Raw genomic sequence first — 23,620 nt, forward strand, 5'->3', positions numbered from 1 at the left:
TGGAAGGAAGGATTGTGCATATATATATATCCTCTTGTCACGCATGCGCCTACCAAGCAGAAGAGAAGCCAGAACATGCACATCAAAGGCGGTTGCGCAAGAAGTTAAATTCGGCATCCAGTAATGTGATGGAAGGCTCACTCACACATCTATTTCTATTCTTCTTCATAAAGAAGGCCTCAAGTGCGAGCCTGGAAGACGCGTTGCCGCTCCTGCCAAGAATAGTTGTCGCAGAAAATCGAGCGTCGCAACCACACGCGGTAACATTTGGTGGCTCATGTTACCGCGTGTGGTTGCGACGCTCGATTTTCTGCGACAACTATTCTTGGCAGGAGCGGCAACGCGTCTTCCAGGATCGCACTTGAGGCCTTCTTTATGAAGAAGAATAGAAATAGATGTGTGAGTGAGCCTTCCATCACATTACTGGATGCCGAATTTAACTTCTTGCGCAACCGCCTTTGATGTGCATGTTCTGGCTTCTCTTCTGCTTGGTAGGCGCATGCGTGACAAGAGGATATATATATATATGCACAATCCTTCCTTCCATTAAACAGTTGTGAGTAGCGCTTGTCCTTGTCTGTCTTCCTTGTGTCTGTGGTTTTTTTGCGCTAAGCTACTACTTCAAATATGGACGACCAACTAGCCCAACAGTCAACTCTTCTAGAATTCACCTCCGTGCTTGCCTACATGCATCGTTCCACCACGGAACACGCCGTTTGGAACACATGCCGCTCGCTTGAGTAATACATTTACATGCGGCATCAAGTATAAAAGCTGTAAAATATGCAACAGCGTCCTCTATGGCTATACCGGACATCTCAGACCAAGTCATATGTGTAAGAGTTCGGTACTGTTCCCAATCGGCTGAGTCAACCTTCCACCGAGGGACCTGCGGGGGAGGTTGATCTTGTTTCGGCGTAGTTAGGATTATTGGGAAGTGGTCACTCCCATACGGGTTGCTAAGCACACTCCACTTAAAATAGGGTAAAAGCGTCGGCGATAAAATGCTAAGATCTATGGCAGAGTATGACTTGTTGGCCAGGTTAAAATATGTGGGCTCCTTCGTGTTCAAGAGACATGTTTCAGAGGAAAAAAACACCTGTTCAATGACGCGACCTCGCGCATCAATGCGTGAATCACCCCACAAACTACTGTGTGCATTAAAATCACCGAGAATCAGATAGGGCTCTGGGAGCTCATCTATTAATGATTCTAAGTCGCGTCTGTGAAGCTGACAATGTGGTGGTATGTACAAAGAGCAGATGGTAATGAGTTTATTTAAAAGTACGGCTCGAACGGCCACGGCCTCAAGGGCCGTTTGGAGCTTCAAATGCTGACACGCTACACGTCTATCAGCAGTGATGGCTACACCGCCAGATGATGCGACAGCATCCTCGCGGTCTTTCCTGAAAGTCATGTATTGCCGGAGGAAGTTAGTGTGCTTGGAAGTTAGGTGGGCTTTTTGAACACACAGCACTTTAGGTTTAAACTTACAGAGGATTTCTTGGACGTCATCTAGGTTTCTTAATAGTCCTCTAACATTCCACTGTATGACGTCATCCATGTTTAAAAAGAAATTGTGCTGTGTGTCTCAAAAGTGACATTACTTTACAAAGCCTTTGTTAGGCCCTGTAATTGGTGTTTTGTCTTTTTTAGAGCGGTAAAGAGGACCTCGCCGCTCTTTCGACGCTACTTGCGCCGTTTGGCTTGGACTGGTGTCCATAGCCTCTTGCGAGGCACTGGACACCCGCTCCAGAGAGGGATGTGTGCGTCGCGTAGACTTGATCTCAAGCGACGAAGTCTTCGTCCCCACAGGGCCGGAGGTCGACAGGACCCCTGTGGCATCTGCGGAGCCCTGGCTGCTGCCGGAGCTTGAAGAGGCCACTGGTGTGAACACTTTAAGAGATGGCAGGGCAGCGTCGGCTGCTCCCACCGTAGGGGCGGGTGGCGTTAGCCTCGGCACGCTAGGCGTGGTCCGGGCTGCCGCCAGAGGCCGTTGTGGTGCCGCCCCCCGTTGCACCACTTCAGCGAAAGATGTTTTCAGTGAAAATAACGAAGACACCCTTTGTCATGCTTCACGGAATGTTATGTTCTCCTTAAAATTTTACAGTAATTATTTCTTTTTCTCTCTTCCAGGCTGGACAAGCTCTGGAGTATGCAGGGTGACTGCCGTCGCAGTTCGCACAATGTACCTCGTTATTGCAGTCGTCAGCAGAGTGGCCGGTTGCGCCGCACTTTGCGCACATAAGCTGTCCTCGGCAGCTCTGGGATGCGTGACCGAATCTCTGACATTTGAAGCAACGTCGCGGGTTAGGAATGTAGGGTCGAACATGAAGTATTACATAGCCGGTTTCAAGAGTCTCGGGTAAAGTAGTTGAGCTGAAAGTGAGTATTGAATGCTTTGTTGGGATTTCATTGTCATTCCGCCTGGTTTTGATGCGCTGCACATGCATTACGCCTTGGTCCTTCCATCCATCGAGGAGTTCTTCATTCAGTGTCATTAAGTCTTCATCTGATACTACGCTTTGACTGTGTTCATAGTTCGATGTGCACTGACAGAAACAGGGATGTTACCAAAGGCTACGAGGTGTGCAAGTCTGTTGTACTGTTCCTTGTCCTTTAGTTCGAGGAGCAAATCCGCACTTGCCATCTTTGTTACTTTGTAACCAGCTCCAATGGTCGCCTTTAGGCACTTGGCCACAAGAAATGGTGAGATTACTCTAGCTTTTGTAGATGACTGTTCACAGTGAATGACGTGGAATTTCGGGAAAGTTTCTTTGTTTTTGGGAATGAATAGCGAGGTTGCGTCGGTGCGTACCCTTTTCGAGGCACGATCGGGTGAAAACGGGTTCAAGGATCCCATGGAAAAAAGTGAGTTGTTCAGCAACGGCGTCTGCCACCCACCACGGAGCCCAACAAGGGGACGTGGCAGAACATGTAAATAAGTCTGCACAGCGCCAGCAGTATGCCATTACTATAACCCAATATGGTATACCCAAGGTAGGACAGCCACACCAGGTTAACCCTTGCCGCCAGGAAAAGTCGAAGGGAATGGAAAAGATGAGAAGACAGGAAAGATCAAAAGTGGAAGAGAAAGACGAAGATGAGGGTAGAGAGAGACAAGAGGTGACTGCCGCTTTCCCCCGGGTGGGTCAGTCCGGGGGTGCCGTCTACGTAAAGCAGAGGCCAAAGAGGTGTGTTGCCTCCGCCGGGGGGCCTTAAAGGTCCGAACACCCGGCATCGGCTCAGCCCCCCGGATCCCCCCTTCCCCGTACACGGCTAAGCCGCGCACGGCTACACGCGGGAGAGTCCAACCTTCGTGTGCTTGGGTATGTGGTGTCGCAACACACCAAACGCCTGCTGACGCAGACGCCCCTGCGGGGTTGCCTCTTGAGAGGCACTGGACGTCCGCTATTGTGAGCGGCGCGTTTGTCGTGAAGGCTTCACCTGAACAGATGAGACCTTCGTGCCTACCAACCCTGAGGTCGATGGGCCGTATTTCTGGGACGGCGAGGCAGCGCTGGCTATATCGTCGAGGGGGCTGGTGGCGCAACCACGGCCACACTCTTTGTAGGTCGGGCAGATGCCGGAGTCTGCTGCGGCGTTGCCCCCTTACGCGCCGCACCAACATAGCCTGCGGTATGAATGAATGAAACATGTTTCCGCGCTTCTTGAAACGATATGTTCTCTTTAACTTTCAGTGTAATAATATCCTTTTCTTTTTTTCCAAGTCGGACATGATCGGGAATATGTGGCGTGATCACTGTCGCATTTCACACAGTGGAGTGCGCCAGTGCAGTTGTCGGAAGCGTGCTCTTGACCACATTTTGCGCAAGTGAGACGGCCTCGGCAGCTTTGTGAGCCATGGCCAAATCTTCGTTATTTGAAACATCTACGTGGATTTGGAATGTATGGTCTTACTCGTGTTTTTGTGTATCCTGCATCGAGAGATTCTGGCAGGACACTTGTAGCAAAGGTGATAATGAGATGTTTTGTAGGAATTTCTTTGTTGTCGTGCTTGATCGTTATTCTTTGTACTTTGACAACATCCTGTTCCTTCCATCCTTCGAGTAGTTCTCTCAGATTCAAAAGATCGGCATCTGATACCACACCTCTGGATGTGTTCATAGAGCGATGTGGCGTCACTGTGACTTCGACATCACGAAAAGCCAGAATATTTGAAATCTTTTCATATTGGAGCTGGTAATGTACTTCAAGCAGTAGGTCGCCGCTAGCCATTTTAGTGATTTTGTATCAAGGACCTAGAACGTCGGCGAGAACTTTCACAACGGTGAATGGTGAAAGGGTTCTTACTGTCTTATCGGGACACTGACTTTGTACGACGTGGTAGCGCGGGAAGGATTCCTTGCGTTGGGCAAAAAATTGAAAAGTTTCTTCGGTGCGCCCTCTTTTCGAAAGAGGGCGATCAGGAAGTCGGGAAAAGGTGCTTAAAGCCAGCAATAACTTATTACATTTCGGCAGCTATGCCAGCCACCCACCACCGAGCCCAACAAGGGGACGCTGCGAGACCCGAAGGAAACGCAGACGCCAGCTGTACATAGCTACTATAACCTAATATAATAGATCCAAGGTTGGATGAACTACACCAGGTTAACCCTTGGTGCCTGGAGAATTGGAAGTAAAGAAAGTGAGAAGAAGACAGGACAGTTGGAAAGCGAGAGAGAAAGACGAAGGTTTAAAGAGAGGAAGACAGGAAAAGGCAACTACCGATTTCTCCCGGGTGGGTCAGTTCGGGGGTGCCGTCTACGTGAAGTCGAGGCCAAAGATGTGTGTTGCCTCCGCCGAGGGGCCGGAAAGGTCCAAACGCCCGGCATCGGCTCAACCCCCAGGATCCCCTTTTCCCCGGACATGGCAAAGCCACGCACGGTTAGACGCGGGAGGGGCCAACCCTCGTGTGTTCGGGTACGTGGTGTCTCAACACACCAAACGCCTGCTGACGCAGACGCCCCTGCGGGGCTTTCTATAGACAAAAGCCATGGACGAGAGCTGCGAATCGGCGGTGTTGCCAGCAAATATGTAATCCACGCAAAGCCCAGCTCGAGGGCCACCATGGAGTGCGCATTGGGCTCCCTGTCTCCAAGAAGGAAGTTTCAAAGCTGTACATTTACTTGAGCCAGTGTTGGGATTCAATTACATTAAATTTATTTGTCCCTTAGGAAATTGGCAAAGGGCAAACAAAGATGTATGCAGTGAAACATAAGCAAGGTAATATCATCAGCAATCTCGAAGATATAGTAAAAGCGGCGGAAGAATTCTATACTGACCTGTACAGTACTCAAAGCAGCCCCGATACGTCCATTTTAAGTAGTAATGAACAGGTTAAAGAGGCTGTTTGTATAACTAGCGATGAAGTTAGAAGGGCCTTGCAAGACATGAAACGGGGAAAAGCGGCAGGAGAATATGGAGTAACAGTCGATTTAACCAAAGACAGAAGAGACATAACGCTTGAAAATCTGGCGGCCCTTCATACGAACTGTATCGACTTCAAGGGTCTCAGAAAACTGGAAGAATGCCAACATTATACTAATCCACAAAAAAAGGAGACGTTAAAGAATTCAAAAATTATAGGCCCATTAGCTTACTTAAAGTATTATATAAAATATTCACCAAGATAATTTCCAATAGAATAAGGGCAACATTGGACTTAAGTCAACCAAGGGAACAGGCTGGCTTCAGGAAGGGATACGCTACAATGGATCACATCCATGTCATCAATCAGGTAGTCGATAAATCCGCAGAGTACCATCAGCCTCTCTATATGGCTTTCAGAGATTACGAAAAGGCATTTGATTCAGTAGAGATACCAGCAGTCATGGAGGCATTGTGTAAACAAGCACAGGCCGCTTACGTAAATACCTTGGAAAATATCTACAGAGATTTCACAGCTAACTTAATTCACCACAAGTAGGAAGGTGCCTATAAAGAGGGGGGTCAGACAAGGAGACTCAATCTCTCTAATGCTATTTACTGCGTGCTTGGAAGAAATATTCAAGCTATTAAACTGGGAAGGCTTAGGAGTGAGAATCAACGGCGAATATCTCAGCAACCTTCGGTTTGCAGATGACATTGTCCTATTCATCAACACTAGGGACGAGTTACAACAAATGATTGCGAACATTAACAGAGAGAGTGTATGAGTGTGGTTGAAGATTAATATGCAGAAAACAAAAATAATGACTCATAGCCTGGCAAGGAAACAGGGGTTCAGGATCGCCAGTAAACCTCTAGAGTCTGTGAAGGAGTACGTTTACCTAGGTCAATTACTAACAGGGGACTCTGATCATGAGAAGGAAAATTACAGTAGAATAAAAATGGGTTGGAGCGCATCCGGCAGACTTTGTCAGATCCTGACTGGAAGCTTACTATTATCACTGAAAATAAAGGTGTACGATAAGTGCATTTTACCGGAGCTAACATATAGGGCAGAAACTTGGAGATTGACAAAAAAGTTCGAGAACAAGTTGAGGACCGCGCAAAAAGCAATCGAACGAAGAATTCTGGCCGTAATGTTAAAAGACAAAGAGAGCGGTGTGGATCAGGGAGCAAACGGAGATATATAGCCGATATTCTCATTCACATTAAAAGAAAAAAAATAGAGCTGGGCAGGTCATGCAATGCGCAGGTTAGATAACGTGTGGGTCATTAGGGTTCCAGAATGGGCGCCAAGGTCAGTCGAGGACGGCAGAAGACTAGGAGGGGCGATGAAATTAGGAAATTTGCAGGCGCTAGTTGGAATCGGTTGGCGCTGGACAGGGGTAATTGGAAATTGCACGGAGAGGCCTTCGTCCTGCAGTGGACATAAAATAGGATGATGATTATGATGATGATTAAATGTGCGGCGTACGCAGATGGCGCCATTGTCACGCCATGCATGACACAACCGGAGCGTAATTTAACCTCTCGCTCGGCGTTAAGGGTGGCATATCTCGGCAGTACACTTGTCGACCAGAGCGGAAGTGGTCGCCTTTGGGAGAGCTTACTCTGCCATAATAGATATAATCCAGCAAACTCAAATCCACGCTCATCAGGAGTTATGAGGCTTACAAGTGTGCAACAAGTGTGCAACTAAAGATTGTAGAATCTTACTGTTGTTATTCTTTTTAATTTATATAACCCTTTCGCCTTTCAATAGCACTTACTCGATTGCAGTCCTGAAAATTTTTCTCTGATTTAACTTTCAACAATCCACCGATTTCTTATTCAATCCCCATGATGAGTGCGGGCCGCATTTTCACGCGGACTACAATAACCTAATGAACGTAACGCGAACCCTTATCGCCATTGGCAGCACGCGTGAGCTCGTGGCGCCTGCCGTGGTGTCGGAAGAAGAACGCTCTCCAGCCTGTTCGCCATGGTGCCAAAGCGCTACCGGGCCGCCGTCACCTTTGGCGTCATCGGAGTCCTGTCATGCATGGCCGTGGTAATCTTGTCGCTCACCGTTGCCCGCGAACGGCCGCGCCCTTGGAGCCCCGGCTGCAACTCGACCACCTGCCAGGACAGCCGACCCGATGCAGCAGGTCACTATAGCCGAGACGACGCGAGAGTCGAGTGCCGCAGCTTCTACGACTTCGTGTGCGGGCGGCATCGCCATGCCCAGCCACTGCTGCACCAGCAGGCCACCCTGTCGCTAGCGCTGCGACTCAACGCGTCGCTATCCACCTTCCCGCCGATCTCGGATGTCTTCCTTCGCGGATCCTGTCCGGGGCACTACGTCCTCCTGGCACTCGACTTCTATCGCGCCTGTATGGCCCAGACGGCTTTAACGGACTGGGAGCAGGTGGCTCTGCTCCTACGACGCGTAGGGCTCGCCGGTTGGCCCCTTGTGCGAACCCGACCTCTTGACCTGTCTCCTTGGGACTTGGGCGGCATCATCGACCTTCGGCTGGGCGTCTTCCCGCTGGCACGCCTCTCGCTGCGACGCCACTACGGCCGCATCACAATGCAGCTCGACCGCACCCCTCTGCCGCTGCGTCTGCACCAGCTCGCGTTGCCGCAGCGTGAAGTAAGCAGTTACGAGCGCACCGTCAAGCAGGCGCTGAGCCTCCTTCACAGCAGCGGCATGGCGGCCGGCAACGGCAGTGACGGCGTTAAGCACTGGAACACCGCAGCGGCCGCCATCGTGCACCTGGAACATGCGCTGGAAATGGCGCAGCCACGCGACGCTTTCGTCTACGGCGCGAGGTTGATCAAGCTCGGCGACCTACCCCGGTCGCGCCACTGGAACTGGGCCGAATACGTAGCAATAGTGCGCAACGAGACAGCAGTGCTGACGCAAGCCAACCTCACGCTGCTGGTGCACGAGCCCGAGCAGCTGGCCCTTGCCACCGAGACTCTGGGCAACACGAGCGCCGCGGTTATCTTCAACTACCTCGGCTACAGGGTGCTGCTTCACCTGGCACCACTACTGCCGACCGAGGCGCACTTCCTGCTTCCGCTAGCACCTTGGGCAGACGTGGTGCCGCCGCGCCTGGCCGGCTGTTTGCGGCTTCTGGCACACCTGCACCCGTTTGCGTTGGGCTTCTTCGCCGGCCTGCAGCCAGGCCAGGCGCAGGCCTCCCCATCCACACACGGAGGCCACGCCGACGCGCTCTTCGCAGCCACACAGCGCGCCACCGCGGCGGTAGTCGACGCTCTGCCCTGGCGCGAGAAGGGCGTCGGATTGCGGCAGGCAAGCGTGCTGCTCCAAGCACGTCTGGTACTCGGCTGGGCTACGAGATCACAGCGGCAACTACACTGCCTCCAGAGCCCCGTTGCGCAGAGCACCAGGGGAGGTATCCTGGAAATGCTGTTACAAATGCAGTCAGCGAGACCCAACGCCTTCTGGCTGGCAGCAAGCCCCGACGACGACCTCGACTCTCGGCACCATGTCGAGCCTTTCTCGATGCGCGCCGATTACTTCCGCGAGCCCAATGTGGTGTACGCGTCGCCCGCGCTGTCGGTGGCGCTCGACGAACGGCCCTTGGGCGACGCTCAGGCGGCTGCGCCCCTGGTCGAGGCCCTCCTCCGCGCCGCGTTGCCAGGCGAACCGCAAGAGCTACTGCGCATCTCGCCGGCCCAACTGCGCTGTCTGGCGCGTCGACTGGGCATCTCACAATACAACGCCCGCATGCCCGACCACCTGCGCGAGCTCCTTCAGCCATCTGCGCTGCTTGGGCTGTCCACGCGCGTTCCTCCTCTGCCCTCCGTTCAATATGAGGGCCATAATGGGTATTCCGAGAGGCAGCTGTTCTTCGTGCACTGGGCCATGACGCTGTGCGACTCTCCCCAGCTGCAGAAGCGACTGCGCCGCTACAAACTTGTGCCCACGCGACATCGGGTTGACGTCACGCTTTCCAACCACGCCGCGTTTCACGACGCTTGGCACTGTCCCGCCGGCACGGCCATGCACCGGTCCAAGGCGTGCATGCCTCTTACAATTTGAGCGTTGCGAAAGAGAACGGCGCATCTCTTTGATCACCCTTTTTTCTTTCTTGCTCGCTAATACGCGCACACACCAAGCATGGCAGAAAAATGGCCGCCACAACGAGGTGAAATCTGGAGCGATAGTTTACCAAATGCCTTAAGAAACAAACTAGCCATATTTGTATTTATTTATTTATACAAGAACCGCGCTCATAAGTGCAGCCGGCGGAGATATTTGTTTTTTTACATAGGTTGGTATACGTGAATAATTTTGTATGCAATTAAGCTTTCCGCGCACTATTCCAATGGTATGAGAGCTAGGCGCACAATACAAAGCTAAGGCTAGCTGGGTCTCGAAAGGGTTGAAAGCCGCATGCTACCATGGCGTGAACGTCATGCTATCGTGTCGTTATAAGATTTCCTAGCATCGCTGTCAATGCTTCTGCGCACCTCGTTTTTGCCGATGGTGTTGTACGCTGCCATATATCTCGGCCCTATAGCTGCATGTGGGTGACGGCCACAGTATCAGGTCATTTATAAATCCGGATCTTTCGAAATGTATCTACAGATGTTTTTAAACGTCTGTATACGTAGTGAAGAAATAAAACTGGTGGTGTATCGAACAGTTGGAATGCATCCCCTTTGACATTCCATGTCAACGTATAGCAGAGCTGGACGCCTGCATTGAACTTGGACCGTTTATAGCCCCATACCCATGGGCGCCGCTATATTTGGTCAGGTGACAGCACGACGGCGTTTGCTCGCTTATGTGCAATGACCACCGCGGCCGCAGGCACGGCTCAGACAGCCTCTATTTGCAGATGCAATATATACCTTTCACTTATCCGTTATTAGATCTTGCCGTTGAGTGCGGGTGTTGGCCGACGTTGAGGAGGATTTTGAGAACTGAAGGTTTATTTACATTATTTACAGTAATAACACAAAGTAATGAACAGTCATAAAGTCGTGAACGGCCGGCAGAAAATCGGACGCTGCTGCCCGTGGCAAGAAGAACAAAAAAAAAAGAAACAACTCTTCTCCCTGTCTCTCGCTTTTAACCCCTTAGGTCTCTCGGGGTCCCGTCATTTTCGACCAGTCGTCGAGCCCGCTCATGTGTCGTCATTTTCCTCCAATGGTAGACGCCATGCAAGTGCCGTCACAGTCGGCCAATGGGGACGCTCCAAGGGCTCCATTGTCCGAGGGTTGACTTGCCTCCGGCGTCGCCTCCTCGCCTGGAAGCGCTCAGCTGAAAGAGACTGGTTGTTCTCTAACGACCTTCCAGAGCCGCAAAACAGCTTTGCTCGGGACCAAGATCAACTACCTGGAACCGTGCCAGCCTCCCGTTGCATTTTCGGGAAGAGTCAAGCAGGGGGGAGACAATAGCTCGACGTGCGGCGCATGAGGTGCGGGTCGCCGAACTGTCTGACGGGTCTGGTAACGTGGTAGACGCGCCCCGGTGCACCATAAGTGGAATGCGACGGCGATTGGATGTGGTCGGGGAACTTGAGTGATGCCAGGAAAAGGGTCCGTATCCAACACCGTTCTGTCTACACTGCAAACTTACTATATCTGCAAGCTTACTCGGTTGAAGACGAGTAGTTGCCCGATATTTGCTTTTACCCTTTATGTTCTAGTCTTTCAAGCGGCAGATCTGTAGGGCTGTCGCGGCCATGCGTTTTGTCGTCCTTAACTGCATGTGCAGCAACTTAGTTTGGAAATGAGCGCGGCGTAGAAGATCCTCCTTGCGGCCTGCTCCGACAACGTTGGTTAGTTGGTTACTACCGCGTCGTTCTTGTTGCCATGGCTCCACCAGATATTTTTTTTTTTTCTGATTACTTACAGCGCAGATTAAGATGTATTCACGTACATGTGGACAACAATGTTGCAAGTGGCCAAGCGATCGCTCACCTACTGTTTGATTCCCGGTGCAGAAAGAAAACTCGCGGCGCCCGCCTCTTCTTTGAGTTCTTCGTTTGAGTTCGCTGCTATGGAAAGTTGCTCGACTGTGTCAGTCACACTTGCGTGGGGACCTGCATGCCTTGCATGACTTGCGTGCTTATCGAAGTTCAACAATCTGTGATAGTTTGTGCCAGGCGGGGTGGCGATAACGATGTGTTGTTGCTGGAGGCGGTCCTGGCCTGGCAATCAATCATTGCCGGCAATCGGTGGCCAGTCATTACCAGCGATTGGTTTTCTAGCGCTGGCAACAGAGCTTGTTGTGCTCGCCTTACGAAAAGGTGATCACACTGACGAACGGTCGCAAGCGCGAGGTCTGCCGAAGTTATTCTTGTTCACAACAGAGCACGTCTTCCCTCTGCTCTCCGTCATTTTCAAAAAATTCGCAGTTCCGCCCGAAAGGCGAAGCACCCATTGCGATAGCAAATTGGTAGATAGCTGTACGAAGTAAGGATAGTAGTATTATCGGCCGCATAAACTTGTAAACATTCGCTTACTAACTAAATTAACAATGAAAGAATGTGTAAGCGTGACTCAACCAGGACATAGAAAGAAACACACACACAGAGACAGCGCTGTCTTTGTGTGTGCTTCTTTCTGCGTCCTTGTTCATTCGCGCTTACACATTCTATCATGGATTAAAACCAACTAGCCCGCCAACGTGTTTTAACAAAATTAACCAGCACGGCGTCACGCTCGCACAGGCAAACATGAACACATCTAGCTCGATGAGCGCAGGAACTCGCTGTCAAAATTCTGGAAGGAGGAATCGCGGCAGCAGCAAGCGAATTGACCTTCATGGGTCTCTCGATTCAACTCGAAGGAAACGTCGAAATCACAGCGCTACGAAGCTACCCGTGCCACGCACACTCTGCAAACATCGCAGATTGCTTTGAAGACGAGGCCCGCGCGGGCGCGCACTTTGGCCACGTCGCACGCCGCTTTCAAGACACACAAGCGCCGGCAACGCGTCCCTACGGCGTCCGCCAAAGGCGTCTACTACGGTGTCCGCGATTCGCGTAGCCAACGCCATAGTAGACGCCGCTGTTGTCCCCACTCTGTACGGAGCGATGGGCTAGGAGGACATCGAGGCACCCTAGCAGCCGCCGCAGAAGAACGCCCCTCCTCCCTCGACAGACTCCCATCCCCCCACCCCGCTTGCCTCGCGCGTGACTGGAGAGGGCACGCATCCGGGCCACGTTCCTCGCTCGCGCACGCGAGATTGTACCGCGTTCACCGGATTCACCCTCACATGCTTTCACTCATGCGGAACCTCACGGCAACGCCGACGGTAGAAATGCGCCTGGAGTGTCCATGTAATTGATATCGCAATAATAAATAGTACCAAGCGATCCCCGGCCTCTCGGCTGAACGTTTCTGTAGCAGTTGGCAGCGGACGATGTCTGCTTGCTACCAGTTCAGAAGGTGTACAATGGCGGCCATCCTGTGGTGACCCCTTGTACGCGGTGGCAGACTATTCGCGATTATAGGCCCGTACTTGCCTCGACATAGATAACAAGGCCCTCACAGATTCGCCTCCCAGCCACGGCGGCCGCATTCTAGTGGGGGCAAAATGCAAAACGCCCGTGTACAGAGTCGATCACACTTGTCTAGAGTGGCCCGAAGGCTGCTCCGCACTGCACCTGCGACGCCTAGCGACAAGCACCGGGTTCGAGATGTGTTGGCCGATAGCGCCACGCGCGTGGACGCTGCGGCATTCGCGGGCGGCCAAGATACAGGCCTGCGTGATTTGAGGGGGCGCGAGCACCGGCTTTTTATCACTGGACGAGCACTGCCAGCTGAGCTGCGAACGTGACACGGCAAATCACGCAGGCCTGTATCTTGGCCGCCCGCGAATGCCGCAGCGTCCACGCGCGTGGCGCTATCGGCCAACATATCTCGAACCCGGTGCTTGTCGCTAGGCGTCGCAGGCGCAGTGCGGAGCAGCCTTCGGGCCACTCTAGACAAGTGTGATCGACTCTGTACTAAAAAAGCAACACGTTGAAGAACCATAACTGGCTAAAACTAATCAGGAGCCATCCACTACGGCGTTCCTCATAAGTTGTTATGCAGTTTTGGGCCGTTAAACCCCACAATTTATTTTTAGATGTGTAGCATTTCATTTTCCAGTCGAAGCCACCACCAGAGCAAGGTCACGCTCAAGGACATGCCATTTTCGGGCCCGAAAAATCTGATCCCAGTGAAAGTGCAGCTCGAAAAGCCGCCAGGCATTGTGCAAACCAACACAGGATATAGGGCAAATTAGGGCGACCCGATTAGCTATGTAGCAGACATAGCGCTTACAAACACCGGATATCGTAGGAATTAAGGCAGCCCGATTGCCCAGCACCGAACATAATGCGAACAAATTTGGATATAGTGCGAATTAGGGCGGCGAGTGGTGACATGTGATACATGCGAGCGCATACGCGAGCTCCAACACCAACATGCCGTCGTTGTCACGCCATCGTCGTCATTCCCTTGAGCCGTCATATCACTGCAGTCATTTTAACGTCGTCATACCATCAGAATCACTGCAGCCTGTTTCACGTTGTTGTCACTTAGGCGTCGTGACTCAGGCGTCGTCATCGCATATTAGTCATGCATTCGCCCTCACAACATCGTCGTCACACCAGCTTCGTGATCCCGTGGTCACTATGTGTACTCGCCATAACACCAACGTCGTCATACAATCGTCCCTACTCTATACACACATTTAATTTTCTTAATGCGCAGCACAGGCAACCTCCGAGGTGCACTTTTCCTTAGCACATTCGTTGCATTGCTAATTGTCTAGAAACTTTCAAAGTTGCTACAGAACATTCGGGCGTATCAATATGACGACTAATTAGAGTGAGAGACAGTGCACAGGCCGAATCCAATTTTGTGCGAAGTGCAGCATGCAGCCCCGCGAACCCGCATTCACCGGAGCACGTTGTAGTCATTTCGTAATCCGACTGCTCTATTGCGATAGCACTTATATGGACAATCCAGGTACATTTCTGCCGTCGGCGTCAACGTAAGGTTTCGTATGAGTGAAAGCGTGTGAGGTTGAGCCGGCGAACACGGTTCAATCTCTCGTGCGCGAGCGTGGAACGAGGCCCGGATGCGTGCCCTCTCCTGTCGCGCGCGAGGCTGGGCAAAGCCCCCTTTGGGCAGGGAGGGGTCAGGCGAGGGAGGAGGGGCTTTCTTCTCCGGCGGTGTCATCCTCGCCCGCCGCTCCGTACAGAGTGGAGACAACCACGGCGTCAACTACGGCGTTGACCACGCGGACGCCGCAGCGAATGTTAAGAAGGTTATACGGCCGATAAAGCTACTATCCTTACTTCGTACATCAATCTACAATTTGCTATCGCAATCGATGCTTCGCCTTTCGGGCGAAACTGCGAATTTATTTAAATGCAACGTGAATGATAAGTGGTCAAAGTTATTTCGTACCTGCAGTTTCGTTGTAGGCGTGGTACTAGGAGTGCAGACGGATCTTGTATGGCAGAAGTTGTCGGTACTTGTCCCGCCCGAAGAACATGGTGCAGATGGCATGGCGCCATGTAAAGTCGAACTGCAAAAGTCTAACTGCAAATATCCCACGGATCGTGCTTCTTTCATCCTGGTGCCTGAGGCGATGATCACTTCAGACACACGCGATGGTGGCCAGTTACCACTTCACCGGGAATCACCGTGCACGCGTCATTTAGATCGAGCGACAGACTTCACGTTGCAGGTTTTGAACAAGAGCTGGCGTCCGAGTCGATCTAGTGCGCATGCGATCAAGTGCACAAGCCTCAGCTCTCGCAAGACCGTTCTACTGACACGTGTGCTTAATTCTTTATCTTTTGCCAGTGACTGCTGTTCACTGGCTAACAAATGTTAAACGTTATCGCTCAGCGCAGGACGCGCCTGCTAGTATCGGAAGTTTCTCTAATGTTATCTGGTTCTATCCGTTGTCTGTTGTCGCTGCACCTTCTCTAATCTGATTGTATGCGCGACGATAATTCTGTAGTACTTTCTGAAAGACCCATGGACACCAGCGGTTATTCTGGTACCTTTGATGACTCATGCATAAAAGCCGACGCGCTTGTCCCGCAGATCAGATTTCGACGATTGCCGACTGTGCTCGCCGCTATCGTTGTGCTTTGAGTGTAGCCTGTTTCAGTGGGCACAGCGCACAGGTTCGCCCAGCAAAATTTAGCTTCGTCATTCTCAGTTTTGCTACTCTGTTCTTTACCGTCACTACTAGGCGACACTATCGTGACACCTGAACGAACGTGCTAAAAGTGCATTCGCTGTTTTTATTATTATTATTCGAAAGTTTACCCTGCAGCGTAAAACGTAACGCATGCCTCGTACGTGTATCTATAGACGACACCGCGAGGACTATAATTGAAGGTTTATTTATTTATTTTTTTTTATTTGTGATACCCTCAAGGTACATAGTTGTACATTGCAGAGGGTAGGGGCGAGAATGCATTCCAAGAGTAAAAAATACAGGATTAGTTCTAGGAATTCACACTGCAGGGAACAAAAGAGCTATGAAAGAACTAATGTATTCATAACAACCAAAAAAGAGACTTACATAACATGAAAATACAGAGAGAGTACACTTTACCAAGCAGGCCATGTTCACGAATAAGTACATAATTATGCCATTTGCCACAATACATTATTTTATGTTGATTAGTGCATTCTTTAAAAGAGTGGGGTCACTGATGCTTACTAGTGATGTACGTAGATTATTCCTGTTGATTTAATTCCTAGAAAGGAATGATTGTGAGCACGCGACGGTGTTATGACGGGGTACGCTAACTTTATGTACGTGACCACGACATAATAAGGCGCAGGGTGGATCCAAAGGGGGCGAAGAGATGCGTTGTGGTAGTAGATTTTATGAAAAAGGAAAATGCGTGATCCCCTTCTGCGAAGAGATAATAATGGGATTTGAAGGGTACTATTCAATAATGAAACACTAGCAGTGCGATGGTAGTTAGCTAAGATGAAACGAACAAAGCGATTTTGCACTGATTCGATTTTGTTAATTAGTGTGATCTGATGAGGCTCCCAAACGGATGAGGCATATTCTAATTGGGGTCGGACGTATGTTGTGTACAACAGCCGTTTTCATAAAACAGGTGCAAGCCAAAAATTTCTCTTCAATTATCCTAAGGAGAGGTTAGCTTTAGATATTAGATGTTGTACATGCTGCTTCCAAGAAAGATCGCTAGTTATATGAATGCCAAGATAAGGGTAGCATGTAACGGATTGAAGGGGGCAGTCATTGAGGGCGTAGGTAGGGCAAGTTGTGTTAGAACGAGAAATCCGCATAGATTTGGATTTATTAATGTTAAGTTCTATGCATCAAGTGAGACACCAATTAGATATGTTATTTAAATCACATTTAAGGGTAGTTATACCAGAGGGATTAGTTATTTTTAGATATATAACACAGTCGTCAGCTAATAAACAAATTTGTGAGGAAATGTTATCAGGTAAATCGTTAATATATATTAAAATGAAAGAGGACCAAGGACAGACCCTTGTGGAACACAGGATTCAACTGGAGCCGCGTTAGGTGTGGAGTCATTAGTTTCAACAAATTGGGAACGATACGAAAGGAACGATTGGATCCAGCTATGTACTCCCGGGTCAAGGTTGAGTGCGCTTAGTTTGTGTAGTAGCAATACATGTTCGACCTTGTCAAAAGCTTTCGAAAAATCCAAAAATATGCAATCAGCCAAAAAACCGCTATCAAGATATACATGTAAGTCATTAGTGAAAGTTACCAGCTGAGTCTCACAAGAAAAGAATTTGCGAAAGCCATGTTGTGGTTGCCGAAACAATCCGATCCTCGGGCAAGGCGATCAGCTAGCCGCGTTGCCGTTAAGCGAAATCGGACGATATTTCATTTGGCAGCAGAGCATTTGGCAAGCAGGAATTTCGCAAGGAGTTAACTTGTCGTTGAGAAAGCCGCGCGGCAGGCGTCGCATTTCTGAGTGACCATTCGTGAGCATATAATCTGTAACACCGCTTTAGGAATTCCCATGTGACCAGATGTCTTTCTTCATCAGTAAACCAGCGAAGCACAAAAGAACACGAGACGAGAAGACGACACCACAAGCGCTGTTGGAAAGACGACCCACCACAAGCACCAGGATGGAAAACCGACAAGCCCAAGCTGCTATTGGAGGCGAGGACTTACGGAGTCGCCATCTGTCGGAAGCGCCGCCCTTGCGTAGTATGAGGGATAACGCGGCGCGCTCCTCACAGGTTTGGCGTACGGCGTTCAATAAAAACACCTCGCGGCAGCCCTCCTGACATTTCTGTAAGTACTCTCAAAACGAGGGAAGTTTTTGACTGTCGGTAGAGTAATCTTGGGCAAACTGAAAGAACAGAATCGTTGACAGACGCTATCTCCTTACCGAATATGTACAGTGAATGCCGCTGCGCGCGGTCGTCGGGATGGAGTCTCCCGAACCGGCTTCTTGCTTGAAAGGTAGGCAAACGCTGAGATCAAACTATGTGAAATATGTTCTTGTAGTGGGCTGTCTGTATAACCGAATGAAGAATAACACAACGAAGCCTCAACGCAGCGATCGCACGGGTTCGCAGCGACCGACTGCGCGTCTGCATGCATGTCCGCGCACAATGTTTTAGGCGCACAATGTCCGCGCACAATGTCAATGTGTGCGCACAATGTCCGCGCACAATGCTTTCGCTACGCGCGCGTTTTTGCACTGTGCTGCGAGCTTTAGGCCGCAGAATATGAGCATTTGACAGTACACAGGCACACATAGTTGCATGGACGCTATCAGAGCTGTTCAAAATAGAGACTTCGACGCCTACGGCGCCTGTGATGTGCCGTCGCGACGATTCAATATTTCTTTTTTCTTCTAAATTCTTGACGTTTCTATATTATTTCTCAAGCTGTGTCGCACTGTACGTTTATCGGTCTTTTCAGCGTGTGATTTCCCGCTGCTTCATTTTCGTAATCCAGTACATTAAAGGGACCCTGAAACGATTTTGACGATTTCCTACAAACGTACTGAGTCGTTAGAGTAGGTCCTTCTGATTATTAATTGACGCATCTAAGTGTTCCGCGTAAAGCGTGTAATTTATTATAAGGTTTTAAAGATGTACATCGCTGCCGATCGCAGCACATTGGTCGGCGGAATTTTCAGCCGCCCCTACCCATATGACGTAAATCCCTCAATTGACGTCATTTGAGCGAGCAATCTGATTGGCTGCCCAGGGCTCGCCGTCGATAATTTTTCCGCCTTTATGGTAAACAAATGATGTTCGTAATAGTGAGAATGTTAGTTAATTTGTTTCTATACAAAGAAAGTAAGAGAAAGAGAATGCACAAGAACAATTTCTCAGTACAATTAAGCACTTCCGGCACACAGCAAGCGTCGTCCGCTTATGTTACAACGTGCTCCATTTTGACGAGAGCTCCGCGGTCAGAGTCGGTCTCAGTCTTTTCGCGAGCACTATGATTCGACTTTGTTGCGTTGTGGACTCCAAACGTAGCGACTGGCAATATGTCAAGCTGCGACATCGTGTCCCTCTGCAAGGCAGCAGACGAACGGACTGGCTGCAGCGCATCGGACTGCCGCTATCCGATCGGCGCCAGGATTTGCGCGTTTGCGGCCGTCACTTTACACCGGAAGATAACTAACGCAATAGCGTTTCGAGAGTCCGGTATTAGGGTAAAAGCAAGCGCAATGGGACAGGGCCTGGCCGTGTCCTCTTGCGTGTCGTTTCACGGGATGAGCAGAAGTGCAAATGTGAGTGGTCTGCCCGGTGCAGCCACCTGGTGGCACAGAGCTCAACCACACACAGTAGCAGTAACAAAATGTATTATTGCTGCTGGTGTAAATTTTCCCCAGGAGTGTAATCGTTAACACGTTGTTTTTGTTTGGCTGGTTAAGCTCTGCGCCAACAGGTGGCTGGACCGTGGAGACCGATAAGGCAGCTCACGTACGACTACGCTAAAGTGCATTCATCAGCTTGAGTTTATGCCTCCATCGTTTTGTCAAAATCCCCAGCTAGCCTGTGGTTACCGGAATACCAGACACGTTCGGCGCTGCGACAGAATGCTCGCAACGCACGCTTTCGATAGCTCTCGCTTGGGGTCGACCGCCAAGTAGCTGGCAGAGAGTTTGGAGAGGCTTCGCGCACTCGCTCCTAGAGAACCGCAAGTCGACAACACGACATGCCATCATGACGCAGAGCCAGTGAAGGCGGAGCTTGGCCCCGATCCCTCGGCGAACGAGTTGAGGACAGAATGCATGATTATGGAGGAAGGTAACTTGTAATCGTCCGTAGATCTCTTAATATGAGACGATCACACATACTGTGGTGCGAATGATTAACTTTAGCTGTACCCTACGCATCTACAAAATTTGCCCGAACCATTTCAGGGGCCCTTTAATTCATAACACAAACATGACCATGTGCCAAGCCTTTCTTAAATGTGCTTCTTAGCGCCCCCTTTACATTCCAGTGAACTTGCCAGTATCTTGCATCAACAAGTTCATAGACCAGACCGTCATGACATCAGCCGAGCAGCGGGCGTGCGCGAGCGCCTCAGTGCGCGTTTTCTGCTACTCACCGAACATCGCGCAGTCCCGGCGCCGTAGCAGAAATCTTCCTCGCATCTGTGCTTGCTGCATACCCGAGTTGTAGCCGATGGCTGTCTGCCGGTTCCAAGTTTCGCCAGCCAAGCTTCACGCAGCTCCTTGCCCTGCGGCTACGTGTGAATAAGGCTGACACCGGGCTCCATTGCGTACGCCCGACACTGTGGCACCGAGCAGTAGCTTACCACGCTGCATGCCCCCAAAGGCAGCCACTACCTATTATAGTACTTTCAAATGTTGTCAAGCGGACACCGAAGGCGGTAGAGCCTCACCACTTAATCAGAACCGCGGCGCAGGTGGGACATTAAACTTTCGTTTTCAGCTCGCTTTGGCGCTTCCGGAGCAGCCGACGCGGCCGCTGGGTCCACTTGATCCCTAATCCACGTCACGCCGACGTTGGCGCCAGCTTTTCCAGTGGTGGAGCTCGCCCCCAATACCTCACGTTGGCAGCGCATCCGCACCATTTGTTTGTGTCGTGTCATCGTGCCATGGCATTTGCAACACTGCGATCAGAAAACATTTTAATGGCACCTTCGGCTCGCTGCTTCGGAGCACACTAGACGGCTCTCGCGAGCGGCGTTATCTTCGACTAGTTGAAAGGAGGTGCGCGCCTTTCGTGCGCCTGTCTTTTCGATCGCTGTCCTCCATCTTCGAGCGCTCTCATTCGCTTCGAGCATTGTCGTCGGAGCAGTCATCAAGATTGAAGCGTTTTCCGCAACGTCATCACAACACAGCGTCACCGTTGTCGGCGACGATCCACCGTAACCTAGGCAACCTAGGCCACTGCCTGCTGGCGTCTCGGCGAACGCTCGTCCCACCGGCGCGGCGCGTCCGCCGGTTTTCCCGGCAGCGCCGGCGGCTTTGGATAGGCGAAACATCGGACGTTGGGAGTAGTCCCGTGGTTTCGTATCTGCCATTTCCTCCTCCGAGTGCGAGGCACACGTTCGGCTTGTCCTCTACTTCTGAGTTCGTGGAACGCCGGATCTGCCCGAATCTGCTTCGGGGGATAGAGGCGACCAGTCGAAGATACCATAAGCTAACTCGTGCTCGTGCATAGGAGTGCTCGGTACATCAATTTCTCTTCGTACCTCGGGACCGAACCCAAGTTTCCGACATGCTATCAGCATGACGCCTCTCGAAGTCGGTGCATGTTCATTTTACACTGTGCGATAGCCGTGCTTCAACACTATATATATATTCGGAGGGCGCTTCATATGTAATCGCCGATTAAGACAAGTGCTCCGTGGTACGAATTTCATTATTAATGGTACATTCGACTGGTCGCTTTCGAGCATTCTAGAACGCTCTCGTGAAGCGATTTACATTCGGCTGCCCGAATTCGAGTGCTCGGAACACGCTCGCCGGTTTCATTCACGGCACCGATCCCCTCCAGATCAGAGCGCTCGGAGGCGCTCTCGACTTTGAGCTGGAAATGCGAACGAGACCCGACAGAATCTCGATCACGTGACTACTCCGATTGCTCCGGGAGCATCCAGCACGTTTGGCCGGGGCAGGATTTATCTGACTCCAATCTCGAGAGGGCTACGCGTCGCTGTAAACCTAGTTCGAGCACGCTAGGAACCAGTCGAATGTATTATAAGAGTGCGAATGCACAGCGTTACCGCTATCACTTCCCCACCAACCACGCATGCGCGGTAAAACCCGCATACGCCGGCGGCAGCAGGTGGTATCGGTAACGGTAGTGCTATGCTAAAATTAAAGTACCATACTAAAGCAAAGTTTGCTTACTTTACCCAATTTAGCGCGTCGTGTATGTCTGCGCACGGAGGAACCAACAACGTATATAGTGCCAGTGAGTGCACCGCGGTTCTGTTTTTAAAAATCAGCGCATCCCACGCTTACATGGGAAGCATTGTTAAGCGAAACTTCCCTTGATGTTTCCGTAAATGTTAATTTACATCTTATGCAAACGTAATGCTAGTGCCAGAAATATTTGTGTAAAATGACAAATGAAATGTTATTTTACGCAAATACAATGCAATGTTTATCGAAACGAATTGAGATCAGCAAAACATAACGAATCAATTGTTTCGCGAACACAGATGAACCCTGATTCTCTTCGCGTTAAGCCCAATCGAGAATATCAGTGTTCGTAATCGCCCAATGCGAGTTCAAATAGTACCCTTTTACTCGGTTGCACGGCCGTTCTGTCATGACTGCAGGGAAAGCACCGAACGAACACGTGGCTCGCGTCTCTTCTAGTCAGTCCTTGTTATTGGTGTTGTTGACCTTGCACAAAAAGTGAGAAGTGGCGCGTGCATCGAGAAATACCATCTATAGATGCACCAAGAAAGGTCCAAACTCTCGATTCCCATGGCTAACACGTTGTCAGACGCGCCACGCAAGGAGCGATGACTGGCTGGCGTGACAGCTGACGAGACGGACACCGAAGACGTCTTCCATGAAGGTAATTACCGGCTTTCCAGTTTTCATAGGTCACCATTAAAGCATCCCGTGAATACAAATGCAGGCGCGTCTCGTCGTGTTTGTTGCCATAATAAGGATCACTGCCCTGGGTGCATACTTAACAAATCCAAGGCGAAGAAACCTTTGACTTCCTTTTGCGTTGCCGATGGACTGACATAAAGGGAGGCCAACGCAATGTCCGCATCCCCACACCTCGGCCGACGCAAGGCGCGGGCTGATTACTGCTTGAAGAAAAGAGCGCTACGACGACTGCGGCCGCTTGGCCGGATCGCGCCCAGACCGATTTTTTCCGCGCGGATAAGTTGGCCGCTTTGGCCGCAGCCAATCAGAACCCGACACTGCGGAAGCGCTGGTGAAGGAATGTAAACGAATGTCTTTCTCTGGGCTTTTCACTTCTGTTATTCAAAAGCGTCAAAACGGCAAGTTGGGCCAGTTGGTTGGGATTCATAGTAAGGTTTATTACAGCGCAACACAAGACAAGGACAAAAGAAGGTATAAAACGACGACACGGCTCCGTGTCTTCGCTTTATACCTTCTTTTGTCCTCGTCTTGTGTTGCGCTGTAACAAATCTTGAAAATCGACTAGACAAGTGGCGAGTAAAATGCCAACGATCTCGTCTTCGTCGTCTGAGCTCATCATTTTGCAGAAGTAGATAGAGGACGGGAGCGCGCCGACCCACGAAGAAAAAAATATCGAAAGAGCGCGCACAAGCCCAAAGTGCCGCGAGATGGCGGCACGTCTCTGAAATCGCTAAAGAAATTGCGAGATGCCCCGCCTTCCCGGCGGCGCGGATAGCCAGACAACGCGGCCGGTCTGAACAGGCGCGGGCGCTCGCCGCCTCGCCGCTTTGAAAATCCGCTTGTCCGCTTGGACGCTCCGCTTTCGGTGTGAATGTGCCTTAAAAGAGGAACATGTACGACGGACAAGGCGCTCATGTACATGTTCCTCTTTTAGTCCGCGTCTTCGTAGCGCTCTATTCTTCAAGTATGCAAAGCCAACTCGCCCACATCAAGCTTCTGCTACCGATTACTACGCCTGACATTATCAGAAACGCGAAAACGTCCTCTGTGTCGACGCCGCGGTCGGTCCGCTCGAAGGAACGGTCACGGCTGCTGCCATGACGGAGGATGGACGCATTAACATCTCTGCCTCGATTAAAACA

Source organism: Dermacentor andersoni, chromosome 5 (assembly GCF_023375885.2).
Source record: "Dermacentor andersoni chromosome 5, qqDerAnde1_hic_scaffold, whole genome shotgun sequence".
NCBI classification, from domain to species: Eukaryota; Metazoa; Arthropoda; class Arachnida; order Ixodida; family Ixodidae; genus Dermacentor; species Dermacentor andersoni.